We start from the raw sequence: 4,078 nt of genomic DNA, 5'->3' as shown, positions 1-4,078 counted from the left end.
CCCTCATCCTCATCCTCAACCTCAACCTCATCCTCACCCTCATCCTCACCCTCACCCTCATCCTCACCCTCACCCTCACCCTCATCCTCACCCTCACCCTCACCCTCATCCTCACCCTCATCCTCATCCTCACCCTCATCCTCATCCTCATCCTCAACCTCATCCTCATCCTCACCCTCACCCTCACCCTCATCCTCACCCTCATCCTCATCCTCACCCTCATCCTCATCCTCATCCTCAACCTCACCCTCATCCTCACCCTCATCCTCAACCTCAACCTCATCCTCAACCTCATCCTCGTCCTCATCATCTTGCTCATCCTCATCCTCACCCTCACCCTCATCCTCATCCTCACCCTCATCCTCATCCTCACGCTCACCCTCACCCTCATCCTCATCCTCACCCTCATCCTCATCCTAACCCTCATCCTCATCCTCACCCTCACCCTCATCCTCATCCTCACCCTCATCCTCATCCTCACCCTCATCCTCAACCTCATCCTCATCCTCATCCTCACCCTCATCCTCGTGCTCATCCTCATCCTCTTCCTCATCCTCATCCTCTTCCTCATCCTCATCTTCATCCTCGTCCTCATCCTCAGGCTGATTCTGGATCTCATCCTTGTCTCCCATCTCGACTCGACTGTCTGTTAACCCCCCCCCAAAAAACAAACAAAACAACAACAACCCTGCCCTGTGAATCTCTGCGGGGACGTTAAGTGACCCCGGTCTGTTGCAGCGAGCAGCTGTTCTGGAGCCTTCGGCCGTTCGAGGGTTTGATGGCGGGACGGGGAAACTTTCTCGGGGCTGTTTTTTTCCACGACTTCTGCACCGACAGTCGTCTCCATAGTAACATGTATGAACGGATAAACATCAAGACGGGCAGAATGTAGGTCAACGCAAAGATGGCGTTCGCACGAATGCCGGCACGCTGCGAGGTACGCAACGCTCGGGAACCTGAGCGGGGGGAAGGAGGGGGGGGAGGAGAGGGAGGAGGGGGGGGAGGGGGAGGAGGGGAGGGAAGAGGGGGGAGGAGGGGAGGGGGGGTTCACGCTGCAGTCGTTGCAGCGCCGCTCTCAGTGGTGGTCCTGCCAGACCTCAGTACGCTCAATAGACAGGGATGAGTCAAAGTGTCCTCTGGCCAGCAGAGAGTGCGTCACTCACACACACACACACACACACACACACACACACACACACACACACACACACACACACACACACACACACACACACACACACACACACACACACACACACACACACACACACACACAACTCATGCAAAGGTACCAATCTGTCCAAAATGTCAACTTGTCAGAGATCCAAAAAGCTTTTTTTTTCTGTTCAGCCAGAAATAAAAACAAACGTTGAGCTCGTCGGGTTCGTTCGAGGTTTTACAGGAGAAATATTCCTCCGCGGTCACGAAGTCAAGACAAGGAGGGTTAAAGGTTCGACATGTGGGGAAATATTTTAGGAAAAACAGTTATTTGTTGGAGCTCACTGAGATGAGATGATTGACACCATTGATTGACACCTTAGCGTAGCATAAAGAAACGGCTAACCTGGCGCTGTTGAGAGGTAAAATAAATCAATAATAACATGCCAACCAGCGTTTTTACAAATTAACACATCATGTATCATTTTTGTAGAAAAAGTTAAACGTGAAAAAGATTTTGTGGCTGTAAAGTCTTGTCGTTGCCAGGAAGTAGGCGGAGTCAACTTGCTTGACAGGCGGGTAACAGTGTCGGAAATACAAAGACGCAGACGATAGTCGGGACTCTACTAATTTAGAGTACCGACAGACATCGTGACCACAAGAGGGCAGCGTTCGCTCTTCTCCAGCACACGCTAACGCGTGAACGCGGTATCGGCTGCGTTATTGGTTGAACTATTTTTTTTTTAGCTTCGGGGGACTGAAACTCGGGATATTTCGATTCCCGTTGACTTTAAATTTGTTTATGAATTCAAAACCTAAAAATAGACACAACGGCGCTTGTGACGTGACGTACGGTTGCGTACGCTTAGTCACAAGTAACCATGCCGACAGCTGTGTACTTATATATAGCTCAGTATCCCTCGCACACGCACAGCCTACTTCAGGACAATGTCCAGGCCCGGGACTTCGGGATGTGCCAACGCCCCCCCCCCCTCCCTCCCCCCTCAACCCCCGTCTGAAAAAATGTAAAAATAAACAACACAACTGCAGGCACTGACCCGGGTTAAGTCATGTTATGATGTGGTGTACAGGCGGCCAGTCATCCAAGACAGAGCGAGAGAGAGAGAGAGTCTCTGCAGCCGTCACATTTTGCGAAAAGCAAAACACGAGCATATGGCGGCACATCTCCATATGCCGCGCTGCAGTTTACGCGGGGTGAAAGCGTAAACAAACATCACTCCGGTACACCAAAGCATGCGGGAGTGTAAATAAGTGGGGCAGTTGCAGCCCCAGAGGTCTTTCCGGGTCTGAAGAGCGAAAGCAATACAGTGTCTTAAGCTGCAATACCACCAGGTGCCACTAGTGGTCGTCTCAAAAAAGCCTCCATAGACTCCCATTCAACTTCCCATCAAATACAAAGTCAAAACATTTTTATTCCATCAATTCCATCAGTAATTACGTATCAGGCCTCAAAAAGGCGTATGTTTGGGGGCGTGTCTGGTTTGATTGACAGACCTGTTGTAATAATAAGATAAATAAGTCATGAAAATAATTAATAATAAGCAGCTCTCACACATAAATCCGTGATCAAGTCTTTTTTTTTTTTGCATTTGTTGTACATATTTTTACACCTTTCATGTACTCTTTTATTTTCTAACATATCCTTCGTTTAAATCTGTGAAATTAGAAATTCTACACTTTGTGGTTTTAAGCAAAATGATGTAAAACTCCATCTGAACAATAAAAAGTAAAAGTATTCATAAGTGAAATGTTCTGTTGCACAGAATGAAAAAAACAAACCCTCCTGCAAACTGTATATAAGTGTAAATAATAAAAGTAGGTGTACTTTGTGCCTCTGCTGACGGGTCACCAACGGGCCAATGAGCAACAGCGATTAAAAGGATTTTCACCATCGACCTTGAAAAACAAAGTCGTCCGCTGCTAATGGGCGTCCCTGCAGACATTTCCTCCACTAAAGCTTCATAAAAGCTTTATTGTTCCATATACGGCGCCACATAATGCAGTCACATTAATAACACGGACAGGACAAGGCCGCCCCCACCATCACCATCACCCCCCCCCCCTCTAAACGCCGAGAGGAAGCAGTGACGGGTTCAGAAATCCTTCAACGTTTGAACTCTTCATATTTATGAATTTAAGGAGTTTCCACGTTCCACAAAAATGGCAAAAAATTCAAGTGAAGATTAATTTCTGCGAAGCAAAAAAAAACAAAAAACATTTTCTGGAGCTTTATTCCTCTTTTCTTTTAGTATTATTAATGAGCCATTAATATTGATAATAACACTGTTGTCATCAATATTAATCAGCCAGAATATATTTAGCCTGATATTTAAACCATCCGTGGTTTTGACTGTCGACTGCATATGAAAAGTTTTTGTAGAAAAATGGTTCTGATCCAGAAGTGTCTTCAGCTGCAATACCAGCGAGTGCCACTAGAGGTCGGCTCCAAAAAGCCTCCGGCTCCATAGACTCCCATTCAACTTCTCTCATCAAATCCAAAGTGAATAAAATGTGTCCATCAGTTATCTCGGTGTTGTTAGCTAAAGTCACTCCTTCTTCTTAGTTTTCTGGAGGTCCATCTGAAAATAATCCCTCATTCATTAGAAAAGAAGATTCAAGAAGACCTGTTTTTGGGGGCGTGTCTGTTTGATTGACAGGCCTGTGGTGCAGTCAGGTTACAGCTATCGGTGGGCGGGACGTAGTATCGCCATGGTTTCCAATCAGATCCAACGACTGGCTCCTCCCCCCAGGCTCGTCCAAATACGGTCACTTCCTGCTCCAAACCTGAACATCGGTTAAATAATCCCGGTCGTTGGACGAAAGAAGAATTAAGAGTCTTTAATCGGCGAACTTCACGTCGTGTTTCCGCCTCGTTAATCACAACACGGAAAAACGCAGA

The sequence above is a fragment of the Brachyistius frenatus genome, unplaced genomic scaffold (assembly GCF_029030835.1).
Source record: "Brachyistius frenatus isolate BFR_SWC_R1_liver_20210118 unplaced genomic scaffold, ASM2903083v1 Contig_91, whole genome shotgun sequence".
NCBI lineage: Eukaryota > Metazoa > Chordata > Actinopteri > Embiotocidae > Brachyistius > Brachyistius frenatus.
This window is presented reverse-complemented; position numbering follows the sequence as displayed.